Here is a 14,939-nt window from a genome sequence, read left to right on the forward strand (position 1 = left end):
CTTCTTAGATATCTGCAATTTGTCTTGTTGTTTCTTTGAGGGTAGAGACTAAGACAATGTCTTATTCTTGCTTGTATTCTCTGTGGTCGACATTAACTAATTGATAAATACAGGAATAAATAATTACATATACTGATGTTTTCATTTCCCTAATCCAGAAGCCTGCATTTATTTCATACTGCTCATAGGCTATAAAGTTCATACTTTCCAAAGACCATGTATTTTCTTGCTAGATATCCACTCCATAGTTAAATTTAAATTTTTCAGGTGATGGTGATTAGTTCATACTCTGGTACATTTGTATTTTAATCCTGTTAGGAACATTCTACAAGATAGTGATAGCTAGCCTGTCTCAAAAGATGCTATGGGGGAAAAAAAAAAGATGCTATGGAGTGACCTCAAGATTCTAATTCATACATGCAAAATCCCATCCCAATACAGAGCCTAAAGACAGTTTCCAAAAGGAAATTTCTTTCTAGGGTAAGGAATACTGATATATATACACTAAGCTGTTCCTAGCTTGTAAGACTTAGGAAGAGGAGAAATTTTTAGCTAAGGCATGTATCTGAAGATACAGAAAAGTTAAAATCTATGAACAGTGCAGGGTTTTTATATATGTGGTCCTACTGTCTTTCACCTTCAGAAAAACTGGCTTTATTTTCTTTCCAAGAGGGTTCAAGGTGCTGAGCAGCAGATTTCATCAAGCAGCTACTAGCCTCCTAGTGGAATCTCATTATTCACGTGCAAGCCTGCTGAGACAGATGTCTGTAGCCATAGCATAAGAAGCTGCCCAAATCTGACATTTGGCTATTTCCATAATTTTCCCCAAAAATACATTTTAATGTTGATTGTTGACTTTATAAAAATTATAAACCCCTTCACTGAATACATTTTTACTTTCTTTTACTTCTTCAAATTTCAGTCTATAAAATAGAGAAACAGCAGGACTTAACTGTTTAATATGGAAATAATTAACGTATACAAGTTGGTGTAGGCCTATAAAAGTAGTTAAGACTACCTCTCATACACATTCATTTTCTTCTTTTATATTTTTCTCAATCTCAAAATTCCTTATCTTTTTCCTGAAAATCATCCAGTGTCATCAACTATCTTGCCTAACCAGGCCAATTCACTCATTGTCCTATTCTTTATAAGAAAATTGCCATTCTTAAAATTAGTCTCCCTCCCCATAATATAATTTTTTATTAGTTCAGTCATTTTTTGGAAGAACAATATTTAATCAGTACTAAACTTTTAACATCTCAACACTTAATTTGTAACCTGTTTTAGGAATGACTACATTTCCAAGGGAGATACAAAGATCCATGAAAATATTAGATATTTTGGATGCACCTGGGTGGCTTAGTTGGTTGTGTATCCAGTACTTGGTTTCAGCTCAGTTTGTGCTCAGCGGGGAGTCTGCTAGATATTCTCTCTCCATCTTCCTCTGTCCCTCCATGCCAATCTCTCTCTCTCTCTAAAGTAAATAAATAAATTTTTTAAAAAGAAAATAAAATATTAGGTATTTTCACATACCAATATACATTCTAGAAATCTGATAAATGAAATAGTAGTATATAATTTAATTCATGCAAATACATATAAGCAAATAAATATATATTTCAGGACAGTTTATAATATTTAAACAAAACATATAATTGTCCAGGAATAACTAAATATATTTCAACACAGTAGTACTATGCACAATTATGCAAAAATATGTAGAATTATGCAGCAATTAACAATTAAGCTTCTTAATAGTTTGTGTTTTCATTAAAAATTCACATTTCACCTTCAGGATGTTAAAATGTATTAATAAAGTTATAAATGCAACCCTTAATATGTATACTTATATGAAATCTAAAAAATTATAATTTCATAAATACGAATAATTGATATATTTTGTGAATATTTTTCACACTGATACCAAACTCACTTTCCAACTTTTTTATTCAGGAAAATGTATTCTCCTTATATGCTATAATGTAATTTTATTTTCCAAAAAAGCGATAATAGAATGTGAGTACAGTATGGAAAATAATACACATATATATCCATAAAATTTTGGCAAATATGCTTTTGTATATTCCATACAAAGATTCATACAAAAGTAATTATGTAAAAAAAGAACATAATGGATCCAATTTTATAACCAGTTTATTAATTTGATGGTTTGGTAAAATTTCCTGCATCACATTAACAAATACCCCAGAGACTTAGGCAATTTATATATTAAATTCTGAAGACTACCAGACTAGCAGATTTCCAATAAACATTTGTTGATTTAAAAAAAAAAGAAAGAAAGAAAGAAGAAGAGGTTTATCTAGGAATAAATTCTGAAAGAGTGGTTGATGAGACAAAGGACGTGCTAACTTTTAGGGCTCTTGTGTTATGTTGCACTCTTTTTCCAGAAATATTAAATAGTATTCAGTTTAAACATAGCTGAAAGTTGCCTCTTGTATGGCTAAGTGTGAACTTTAGATGATACCCTGAAACAGCCACAGAAACAAAAGGAACACCAATCTGGTAATTTTATTTTAATTTGACATAAAAATGCTAGTTACTTATTTGTTTAATTTATTTGTTTTATTAGATATAAATATGGATATTTTTCTTTTGGGGGGGTGTTTTTCCATTCACACTATTTCAGGGTATTTTATTTTATTTTATTTATTTTATTTTATTGAAGTTCGATTTGTCAACATATAGCATACCACCCAGTGCTCATCCCATCAAGTGCCCTCCACAGTGCCCATCACCCAGTTACCCCAACCCCACCTGTCTTCCTTTCCACCACCCCTTGTTCCTTACCCAGAGTTAGGAATCTCTCATGTTCTGTTACCCTCACTGATATTTCCCACTCATTTTTCTCTCCTTTCCTCTTTATTTCCTTTCACTATTATTTATATTCCCCAAATGAATGAGACCATATAATGTTTGTCCTTCTCCGATTGACTTATTTCACTCAGCATAATACCCTCCAGTTCCATCCACGTCGAAGCAAATGGTGGGTATTTGTCGTTTCTAATGGCTGAGTAATATTCCATTGCATACATAGACCACATCTTCTTTATCCATTCATCTTTCAATGGACACCGAGGCTCCTTCCACAGTTTGGCTATTGTGGACATTGCTGTTATAAACATTGAGGTACAGGTGTCCCGGTGTTTCACTGCATCTGTATCTTTGAGGTAAATACCCAGCAGTGCAATTGCTGGGTCATACGATAGCTCTATTTTTACTTCTTTGAGGAACCTCCACACAGTTTTCCAGAGTGGCTGTTACAAGTTCATGTTCCCACCAACAGTGCAAGAGGGTTCCCCTTTCTCCACATCCTCTCCAACATTTGTTGTTTCCTGTCTTGTTAATTTTCCCCATTCTCACTGGTGTGAGGTGGTATCTCATTGTGGTTTTGATTTGTATTTCCCTGATGGCAAGTGATGCGGAGCATTTTCTCATGTGCATGTTGACCATGTCTATGTCTTCCTCTGTGAAATTTCTGTTTATGTCTTTTGCACGTTTCATGATTGGATTGTTTGTTTCTTTGCTGTTGAGTTTAATAAGTTCTTTACAGATCTTGGATACTAGCCCTTTATCTGATACGTCATTTGCAAATATCCGCTCCCATTCTGAAGGCTTTTAGTTTTGTTGACTGTTTCTTTTACTTGCAGAAGCTTTTTATCATGATTAAGTCCAAATAATTTATTTTTGCTTGTGTTTCCCTTGCCTTCATAGATGATCTTGCAAGAAGTTGCTGTGGCCAAGTTCAAAAAGGGTGTTGCCTATGTTCTCCTTTAGGATTTTCATGGATTCTTGTCTCACATTCAGATCTTTCATCCATTTTGAGTTTATCTTTGTGTATGGTGTAAGAGCGTGGTCTAGTTTCATTCTTCTGCACGTGGCTGTCCAATATTCCCAGCACAATTTATTGAAGAGACTGTCCTTTTTCAATGGATATGCTTTCCTGCTTTTATCAAATATTAGTTGACCATAGAGTTGAGGGTCCACTTCTGGGTTCTCTATTCTGTTCCATTGATCTATGTGGCTGTTTTCGTGCCAGTACCACACTGTCTTGATGATCACAGCTTTGTAGTACAACCTGAAATCCAGCATTGTGATACCCCCGACTCTGGTTTTCTCTTTTAATATTCCCCTGGCTATTCAGGGTCTTTTCTGATTCCACACAAATCTTAAGATGATTTGTTCCAACTCTCTGAAGAAAGTCCATGGTATTTTGAGAGGGATTGCATTAAACGTGTAAATTACCCTGGGTAACATTGACATTTTCACAATATTAATTCTTCCAATGCATGAGCATGGAATACTTTTCCATCTCTTTGTGTCTTCCTCACATTCTTTCAGAAGTGTTCTATAGTTTTTAGGGTATAGATCCTTTACCTCTTTGGTTAGGTTTATTCCTTGGTATCCTTGGGTACAATTGTAAATGGGATTGACTCCTTAATTTCTCTTTCTTCAATCTCATTGTTAGTGTATAGAAATGCCATTGACTTCTGGGCATTGATTTTTGTATCCTGCCACACTGCCGAATTGCTGTATGAGTTCTAGCAATCTTGGGGTGGAGTCTTGTGTTTTCTGTGTACAGTATCATGTAATTTGCAAAGAGGGAGAGTTTGACTTCTTCTTTGCCAATTTGAATGCCTTTTTTTTTTTCTTTTTGTTGTCTGATTCCTGAGGCTAGGACTTCTAGTACTATGTTGAATAGCAGTGATGAGAGTGGACATCCCTGTTTTGTTCCTGATCTTAGGGGAAAGGCTCCCAGTGTTTCCCCATTGAGAATGATATTTGCTGTGGGCTTTTCTTAGATGACTTTTAAGATGCTTAGGAATGTTCCCTCTATCCCTACACTCTGAAGAGTTTTGATCAGGAATGAATGCTGTATTTTGTCAAATGCTTTCTCTGCACCTAATGAGAAGATCATATGGTTCGTGTTTTTTTTTCTCTTTGTTGATATGATCTATCACATTGATTGTTTTATGAGTGTGGAACCAGCCTTGCATCCTGGGGATAAATCCCCCTTAGTCATGGTGAATAATCTTCTTAAGTACTGTTGGATCCTATTGGCTACTATCTTGTTGAGAATTTTTGCATCCATGTTCATCAGGGATATTGGCCTATAATTCTCCTTTTTGGTGGGGTCTTTGTCTGGTTTGGAATTAACGTGATGCTGGCCTCACAGAATGACCTTGGAAGTATTCCATCCCTTTCTATCTTTCAAACAGCTTTAGTAGAATAGGTATTGTTTCTTTTTTCAACATTTGATAGAATTCCCCTGGGAAGCCATCTGGCCCTGGACTTTTGTGTCTTGGGAGGTTTTGATGACTGCTTCAATTTCCTCCCTGGTTCTGGGCCTGTTCAGGATTTCTATTTCTTCCTGTTCTAGTTTTGGTAATATGTGGTTTTCCAGAAATGTGTCCATTTCTTCTAGAAAGCCTAATTTATTGGCATATAGCTGCTTATAACATGTTTTTAAAATCGTTTGTATTTCCTTGGAGTTGGTTGTGATCTCTCCTTTTTCATTCGTGATTTTATTAATCAGAGTCTTTTCTCATTTGTATTTAATAAGGCTGGCTAATCATTTATCTATCTTATTAGTTCTTTCAAAGAACAAACTTCTTGTTTTGTTGCTCTGTTCCACAGTTCTGCTTGAATCTTTATTAACTTTATTAACTCTCTTCTTCTGCTGGGTTTAGGTTTTATTTGTTGTTCTTTCTCTAGTTCCTTTAGGTGCAAGGTTAGCTTGTGTATTGGAGCTCTTTCCAATTTTTTGAGGGATGCTTGTATTTTGATGTATTTCCCTCTCAGGACTGCTTTTGCCATATCCGAAAGATTTTGAACGGTTGTATCTTCATTCTCATTAGTTTCCATGAATCTTTTTAATTCTTCTCTAATTTCCTGGTTGACCCTTATATCTTTTAGCAGGATGCTCTTTAACATCTACGTGTTTGAATTTCTTCCAAATTTTCTTGTGATTGAGTTCTAGTTTCAAAGCATGATGGTCTGAAAATATGGAGGGGACAATCCCAATCTTTTGGTATTGGTTAAGACCTGATTCGTGACCTGGTATGTGGTCTATTCTGGAGAAAGTTCCATATGCACTTGAGAAAAATGTGTATTCATTCGCATTTGGATGTAAAGTTCTGTAAATACCTGTGAAATCCACCTGGTCCAGTGTATCATTTAAAGATTTGTTTAAATGGAGATGTTTCTTGTTTCTTTGGAGATGTTTTGCTTAGAATATCTGTCATTTGTAGAATGCACTGTGTAGAAGTCTCCCAATATAAGTGTAATATTATCTAAGTATATCTTAACTTTGGTTATTAATTGCTTGATACACTTGGCAGCTTCTGCATTAGGGGCATAAATATTCATGATTGTTAGGTCCTCTTGTTGAATAAACACTTTAAGTATGATACAGTGTCCCTCTTCATCTCTTACTACACTCTTTGGGATAAACTTTAATTTATCTGATATGAGGATTGCTACCCCTGCTTTCTTTTGAGGTCCATTTGAATGGTAAATGGTTCTCCAACCTTCCATTTTCTGGCTGTGGGTGTCCTTAGATCTAAAATGAGTCTCTTATAGACAGCCAATAGATGGGTCTTGCTTTTTTATCCAATCTGAAACTCTGCGACTGTTGATGGGATCATTAAGCCCATTCACATTCAGAGTTACTGTTGAAAGATATGAATTTAGTGTCATCACCTATCAGTCCCTGTTTTGGTGGATTATTTCTTTGGGCTTCCTCCTTCTTTTACAGAGTCCTTCTTAATATTTCTTGCAGATTTGGTTTGGAGGTCACATATTCTTTTGGTTTCTGCCTATCTTGGAAGCTCTTTATCTCTCCTTCTATTCTGAATGACAGCCTTTTTGGATAAAGTATTCTTGGCTGCATGTTCTTCTCATTTAGGACCCTGAGTATATCCTGCCAGCATCTTCTGGCCTGCAAGGTCTCTGTGGAGAGGTTTCATGTTCATCTAATATTTCTCCCCATATAAGTTAGGGATCTCTTGTCTCTTGCTGCTTTAAGGATTTTCTCTTTACCTTTGGAGTTTGCAAGTTTCACTATTAAATGTCGAGGTGTTGAACAGTTTTTATTGATTTTAGGGGGGATCTCTCTATTACCTGGATCTGAATGCCTGTTTCCCTCCCCAGGTTAGGAAAGTTCTCAGCTATGATTTGTTCAGATACACTTTCTGGCCCTCTGGCCCTTTCAGTGCCCTCTGGAGCCCCAGTTGAAAGATTTTTCCTTCTGAGGCTGTCATTTATTTTCCTTAACCTTTCCTCATGGTCTTTTAATTGTTTGTCTCTTTTTCCTCAGCTTCCTTCCTTGCCATCAACTTATCTTCTATGTCACTCACTCTTTCTTCTACCTCATTAACCTTCATTGTTAGGATCTCCACTTTAGATTGCATCTCATTTAATTGATTTTTAATTTCTTCCTGATTAGAGCTAAATTCTGTAGTCATGAAGTCTCTTGAGTCCTTTAAGCTTTTTTCCAGAGCCACCAGTAGCTTTATAAGTGTGCTTCTGAATTGGCTTTTTGACATCGAATTGTAATCCAAACTTTGTAACTCTGTGGGTGAGTGTACTGTTTGTGATTCTTTGTTTTGTGGTGAATTATTTTTTCTATTAATTTTGCTCAGTGCAGAGTGGCTATAGATGAGTTGTACTGGAAAAAGGAAAAAAAAAAACAGAAAAAAGAAACAAACAAAACAACAAGGAGAGGTATCCTCTGATTCTATATACTGTAAATCCCTCGACTTCCCCTGGAGCTTTCCAGTGCTGCTCAATCAAGAACTTGCTCTTACCCTGTCCTTCCAGCTGGTCTTCTGGGGAAGGGCCTGCTGTGCTGATTTTCACGTGTATGCACCTGGGGGAGCTGCCCTGCCCCCTGCCAGGTGCACAGTTCAGTGGGAGCTGTTTAAAGCTGTTTATCCTGTGAGGTCCCTATTCCCTGTCGACCCCACTCCATCCCAGGCACAGAGTGACACCAGGAGGTGCAACCTCACTGGCCACAGCCAGTTCTCCAGCCCTGGAGTCAGCTCCCGCAGTAACTACCACAGCTCCCAGTCCACACTGTCCTGGATGTTCTGGCAGGGCGTGGGGTGGGGGTGGGGGTGGGCGGTAAAGGGGGTGCTGATCTGCACAACTCGGGGGGCGCCCTGCACAGCTATGCCCTCCCTGCCTCTGTCTGTCCCAGGGGGAACGCAGGATCCTGGGCTGTGACCCCCAGTGCCCTGGGCTCCGGGGCCTGCGCTGCTGGAATGGTGCTCCCAGGGGCACGCAGCCCCCTCCTGCAGAGCCACCTGAGTTTCTCCCGAGGCCCCTGAGCTCAGCTCCAGCCCTGTATGGAGATCAACCGGGTGCGAACGCATTCTCCCCCGGGGACACTTCCTCTGTTAGTGACCCCGGGAACCTGGGGGCTCCACTGTTCCTCCTGCGGTCCTGCTGGAGTTCTCTGAGAGTGCCTTTCTGTCCGGGAAGAATCCCGTGCGGATTTTTAAAAGTTCCTGCTCCTCTGGGGCTGGGCTTCCCTGTCCTGGAGGCTTTTGCCCTCCCAGGCCTTAGCCTGGCTCCTTGCGAGGGCCCCTCTCCGACTTGATTCTTATTTCTTATTTATTTATTTATTTATTTATTTATTTATTTATCCGTCTTCCTACCTTGTTAGAAGCACAAACTCTTCTCTCTGTAGTGTTCCAACTGTTCTCTCTTTAAATCTCAGGCCGAATTTGTAGGTTTTCAGGATGATTTGAAAGTTATCTAGGTGTGTTGTGGGCCCAGGTGACTTGGGGATCCTACTCCTCTGCCATCTTGCCCCGCTCTCTGGATATTTTTCACTTACATTACCCCTCTCTATTTTTTTTTATTTGGTGAATTTCCTTCCATATGTCTTACTAATTTTATATTAGAGTTTACATTTTTCATATTAATTTTAATTTTTTTTGGTGGATGAGAATGGGGTTTGAGGATAACATTTTTAAAGATAGCCATACTCATTTGTTTATGTATCATCTAAGGCTACCTGGTTCCATAACCATAGAGTAGAGTAGTTGTGACAAAACATTATAACCTGTAGATGGGAAATGTTATTCAACACCTGTCAGATAGAAGTTAAAAATAAGAGGGAAAAGGTATACACACATGCATGTTACAAATTTTGTTTCGTCTTCATATTTAAATGTTTCACACAACTTCTTTGATATCATATTTTTGTGCTTTAACTTATTTTTAAAATATTTCTTTATATCTGTTTTGTTGGAAATAAATTCTTTAAATTTTGTCTACACAGTGTTCTTTTTAAAGTTGAATTATTTTTTCTTTTATTAAGGCTTTATTGTTTTAGAGCAATTTTAGGTTTATAGCAAAATTGAGAGATAAGTACAGAGATTTCCCATATCTTCCCTGATGTCATGCATGCATAGACACCCTACATTATCAATCCCCTACATAATAGTACATTTGTTACAATTAATAAATATACATTGACACATTGTAGTCACCCAAAGTCTAGTTTACATTATGGTTTGCTGTTGGTGTTGTATATTCCGTGGATTTAAACTGATATATAATGACGTGTATGCATCATTATGGTATCAGACAGAGCATTTTTACATCCCTAAAAATTCTGTACTCTGCCTCCCTCTTCCTTAAACCTGACCTTTTAAATGTTTCCATAGTTGTGCTTTCCCAGAACGCCACAAATTTGGAATCATATAGTATGTAGTCCTTTCCAGATTGGCTTCTTTCACTTTGTAATATGATTTTAAGTTTCTTCCATATTCTCTTATGAGTTTGATAACTCATTGCTTTTTGGTGTCAAATAATATTCCATCATTTGTATATATGTACTATTCCCCAACAGAAGGACATCTTGGTTGATTCCAAGTTTTAACAATTATGAATAAAACTGCTACGAATGTTTGTGTGCAGGTTTTTGTGTTGATATAAGTACTCATCTGTTTAGGTAAATACCTAGGAGTGCTGTTGCTGGATTGTATGGTGATAGTGGTGTTTAGTTTCCTAAGAAACTGCCAAACTGTATTCCATAGTGGCTACACCATTTTGCATTCCCACCAGCACCAAATGAGAGTTCCCATTGCTCCATATCCTCACTAGTATTCAGTGTTAGTGTTCTGGAATTTTGCCATTATAATAGGTTGTAGTGATGTCTCGTTATTGTATTAATTTAAATTTTCCTAATAAACTATGTTGTGGAACATTTTTTCAAATGCTGTTCTGCCATGTGTATATCTTACTTGGTGTGGTTTCTGAAGGTCTTTCATCCATTTAATTATTTTTCTTATTGTTTAGTTTTAAGAGTTCTTTGTATATATTGGACAATAGTCTTTTATGTAATTTGATAGATATTTTATCCCAGTCTGAGGTTTATCTTCTCATTCTCTTGATGTTGTCTTTCCTAGAATATAAGTTTTTAATTTTAATTAAATCTAGCTAATTGATTTTTTTTCATGGACCATGCCTTTAGTGTTTTATCTAAAACGTTACCACCATACCCAAGGTTCTCTAGGTTTTGTCCTGTGTTATATTCAATAAATTTATACTTCTGTGTTTCATATTTAGGTCTATGATCCATTTTTGAGTTTTGTGGTTTTTTTTTTTTTTTGGAAGGTATAAGGTCTGGTTCTAGATTTTTTTTTCTTTTTTTCTCTCTCTCTCTCTCTTTTTTTTTTAATTTAGATGTCCAGTTGTTCCTGCACCATTAGTTGAAGACTAACTTTGCTCCATTATATTGTTTTTGCTCTTTTGTCAGAAATCAGTTGACTATACTTGGGGGATGTCTACTTCTGGGCTTCCTAGTATATTCCATTGATCTTTTTGTCTATAGTTTCACCAATACCACATACCATCTTGATTACTATGGCATTATAGTAATTTCTGAGATAGAATAGTGTCAGTCCTCCAACTTTGTTCCTTTCCTTCAATATTGTGTTGACTATTCAGGCTCTTTGGTCTCTTTATGTAAACTTTATCAGTTTGTTGATATCCACAATGTAATTTTCTCAAATTTTTACAGGAATTCCATTGAATCTATATATCAAATTGGGAAGAAATGGCATTATAGCAATATTGAGCCTTCCTACTCATAAATATATTTATCTATTTATTTAGTCCTTTAATTTCATTCATCAGTCTTGTAGTTTTCTCAGATCTCATACATATTTTTGCCAGATTGATACGTAAGTATTTCATATTTTTGGCTGCTTATGCAAATGATATTCTGTTTTTAATTTGAAATTACATTTTTTTTGTTTCTGGTAAAAAGAACATCCATTGACTTTTATATGTTAATATTATATTAAAATATTTATAATTTGTCTTGAGACTTCTACTTTAATCGATATGTTATTTAGAAGTATGTTGCTTAATCTCCATGTTTTTTGGGGTTTTCCAGCTGTGTTTCTCCTACTGATTTCCAGTTTAATTCCTTTGTGGTCTGAAAATAAAAATTGTATTATTTCTATTATCTTAAATGTGTGAAGGTGTTTTATGGCTCAGAATGTGGTCTATATTGGAAATGCTCCATGTGAGCTTGAGAAGAATTTATATTCTTCTGTAGTTGGATGAAGTACTTTATACATGTCAATTATATCCAGTTGATTGATGGTGTTGTTGCATTCAACCATGTTTTTACGGATTTTCTACCTGCCAGATCTGTCCATTTGTGATGGAGGGGTATTGAAGTCTCTAACTTAGATATGGATTCATCTGTTTCTTTTTGAAGTCCCATTAGTTTTTGCCTCATGTGTTTTGATGGTCTACTATTAGACACATACACAGTTGGGACTGTTATGTCTTCATATAGAATGAAGCTCTTATCACTATGTAATGTTTTGTCTTTATTCCTGATAATATTTTAGCTCTGAATTCTGTTCTACTTGAAATTGATATAGCTACTCTAGTTTTTCTTTTTTTAAAAAAAATAGTATTAGCATAGTATATCTTTACCCATGCCTTTGCTTTTAATTCCTATGAGTCATTATATTTCAGTTGGGCTTCTTATAAACACTACATACACAGGTCTTATTTTGTGATAGACTCTGAAAATCCCTCTTTTCATTGGTACATTTAGGCCATTGACATTCCAAGTGATTATTGATGTAATTGGATTGATATCTACTGTATTTCTTACTATTTCCTATTTGTTGCCCTTATTTTCATTCTTATTTTTGTCCTCCATTATTTTTTCTGACTTCTGTGGTTTTAAGTACACATTTTATTATTCCATTTTCTCTCCTTTCTTAGCATGTCACTTATATAGTTGACCCTTGAACAATATGGGGTTAGAGATGCCATACCTCCTTCCCTCCCCTGTGCAATCAGAAATTCATATATAACTTTTGACTCCCCCAAACAACCACTGATAGTCTGCTATTGGCTGGAAACCTTATGATAATAAAAATAGTCCATTAATACATATTTTTATGTTAAATATATTATAGATTATATTCTTACAACAAAGTAAACTAGAAAAAGAAAATGTTATTAAGAAAACCATTAGGGGAGATACCTGGGTGGCTCAGCGGTTTTTGCGCCTGCCTTTGGCCCAGGGCGCGATCCTGGGGTCCCGGGATTGGGTTCCGCGTCTGGCTCCTGGCATGGAGCCTGCTTCTCCCTCTGCCTGTGTATCTGCCTCTCTCTCTCTCTCTATGTCTATCATAAATAAATAAAAATAAATTTAAGAAAAAGAAAACCGTTAGGAAGAAATTTGTATTTGCAGTACTGTAAAATATCCATGTATAAGTGAACCTGTGCAGTTCAAACTCATTGTTATTGAAGGGTCAGCCGCACTTAGTGTTTTTTTATTTTTTTATTTATTTTTATTTTTTTGAAAATCTTTTATTGGAGACAGGAAGTAGTCTTTATTGGTGAGTAAAGATGGGGCAGTGCTAAAAACTTCAGGAATGCAGGGGTTGCCACTTCTCTAAGACCATGATTAGAATGTATTTGGCCCCACAGCCAACCAAGATAAGCTGTTTTTCAGCCACTGTGTCTTCAAATCCATCCATGTTAAACTTGGTGCAGCCTCACTTCTAACAGCCAGGTAACTTGAATTTTGCCCTGCATTGGATCTCAGTCTTGTTTTGTCCTGTGGAACTGATGAATCTGATGGATTAGCCAATGTGGAGCCTGCCCACTGTGCCCTCCACATACCTGTCTGAGGCTTAACTGAGGACAACTTTAAACATAAACATTCAGTGGAAAGTCTGTCTCCATGTTCTTAGCGTGATGCACATGTGCAACGAATTGTGTACACTACTGAGGAAACTTTTGTTTGCAGTCATTGCACATCTGGGAGAGCATGTTTGGCTTAATTGGCTGTAGTTTTTTGCTATTTTTTTATTGTTTTTTACTTTTTTTAGTGTTTTACATTTTATAGTCTAATCCAAGTCCACTCTTTAATAATGCAATACACATCATAAGCAGTGTGAGTACCTTGTAATAACAAAATAATCCTAACTTCTTCTGTTCCTTGTATCATTGTCATTCATTTCACTTTTACATAAACTTATATAATCAAATACATTTTGGTATTATTTAATTAACACACTGTTATCTGATCAATTAATGATAAGAAAAACACTTTTTAAAATTTTAACCTTACCAATAATTCTGTGATGCTATTTCTTTCTTTACATTGATCTGAGTTTCTGACCTATGTATTTTTTTTCTTCTCTAAAGAATTTATTTTAACATTTCTTGCAAGACAAGTCTACTGGCAATAAGTTCCCTCAATCTTTGTCTGAGAAAATTTCTCCTTTTTTTCACTTTTGAAGAATAATATCTAGGGTGGTAGTCCTTTTTTTCCTATACTTCAGTTGTTGGGTACCATTCTGATATGCGTTCCACTGTAGGTAAGGTGTTTGTTTTTCCCCGTGGCATTTTCAGGATTATTTCTATGTATCTGATTTCTTGTAGTTTGAAATGAAATTCCCATATGCAGTTTTTGAGGGGCATTTAGCCTGCTTAATAATCTGAGATTCCTGGGTCTGTGGTTTTGTGTTTGATATTAATTTGGGGAAGTTCTCAGACATTATCATTTTGCATATTCAGGTTTTTTGCGGGGGAGTTTGTTTGCTTTTTTCTTCTCTTTCTAGTAGTCCCATAATGTGTATGCTACATATTTTGTATTTGTCCCACTGTCCTTGGATAATCTGTTTTGTTTTGTTTTTCAGTCTTTATTCCCTTTGCTTTTAGTTTTTGATATATCCTCTAGCTCAGAGATTTTTTTCTTTAGCCATGTCCTGTATACTAAAAAGCCCATCAAAGGAAGCAAACCATAAAAAACTTTTAACTATAGAGAATGAAGTGAGGGTTGATAGTGGGGAGGTGTGTGTGAGGGTGGGCTAAATGGGTAATGAGTATTAGGGAAGGCACTTGTAATAATGAGCACCTGATTCATATATAAGTAATGAATCACTAAATTCTCCTCCTGAAACCAATATTACACTAAATGTTAACTCACTAGAATTTAAATAAAAATTGAAAAAAAAAACAAAAAAGGCATTCTCATAGTTGTTTTATCTACCTCTCTGTTTTTTAACCTGTTTTTAATTGTAGTATAGTTAGCATACAATATTATATTACTTTCAAGTGTACACCACAGCAATTCAACATTTGTATATATTATGGAATGCTCACCACAAAGTGTAGTTCCCATACAAAGTTGTTACGATAATACTGACTATATTTCCTAAACTATACTTTACATTCCTCAGACTTATTTTCTAACTGGAATTTTGTACCTCTTAATCCACTTCACTGATTCTGCCTATCCCTCCTCCCTCTGGCAATCACCAGGTCTCTAAATTTATAAGTCCACTTTTTAATTTTTTTTATTTTTTAGTTTCCTCATACAAGTGAAATCATATAGTATTTGTCTTTCTCTGGCTGACTTA

General features: G+C 35.9%; 1 pseudogene; it reads right to left on the reverse strand.

The window, feature by feature from the left end:
* Positions 1-13,245: 13,245 nt before the first annotated feature.
* LOC112916912 (small nucleolar RNA SNORA70) lies at positions 13,246-13,365 on the reverse strand (annotated as a pseudogene).
* Positions 13,366-14,939: the final 1,574 nt, after the last annotated feature.

The sequence above is a fragment of the Vulpes vulpes genome, chromosome 8, assembly GCF_048418805.1.
Source record: "Vulpes vulpes isolate BD-2025 chromosome 8, VulVul3, whole genome shotgun sequence".
Lineage (NCBI taxonomy): Eukaryota > Metazoa > Chordata > Mammalia > Carnivora > Canidae > Vulpes > Vulpes vulpes.